Raw genomic sequence first — 388 nt, 5'->3', positions numbered from 1 at the left:
CCTCTGTCTGCACTAAGAAAACTACATGACATTCAAGGAAAGGAAAGCATGGGTAAACTCTACAAAGGCCTGAATGAATGTGAGTGATTTGCCTTTAGTGTCATTAAATCTGCTAAAGTGTTTTTACTGTAGTTAATCTTATTCAGAGCCATGTATTTCATTCTGTAGTTCAGGGATGTGCTTCATCTATTCCAACCAAGTACCAGACAATCATCAGCAGCAGCAATGAAGAGAAGAAAGGCTTTTCCTCGCAGTCAAAGAGGTTTCAAGATCACCTGGTGAGTTTAATGAATAATCCAGCTCTCATATATTCAGTTGTTATGGTATATAAGATTTTATGGTGTTCCATTAAAAGCAATGATTTTTATCTTATCTATCTATCTATCTA

Source organism: Sinocyclocheilus grahami, unplaced genomic scaffold (assembly GCF_001515645.1).
Source record: "Sinocyclocheilus grahami isolate Dianchi unplaced genomic scaffold, SAMN03320097.WGS_v1.1 scaffold7139.1, whole genome shotgun sequence".
Taxonomy (NCBI): Eukaryota; Metazoa; Chordata; class Actinopteri; order Cypriniformes; family Cyprinidae; genus Sinocyclocheilus; species Sinocyclocheilus grahami.
Note: the sequence above shows the minus strand (reverse complement) of the source record.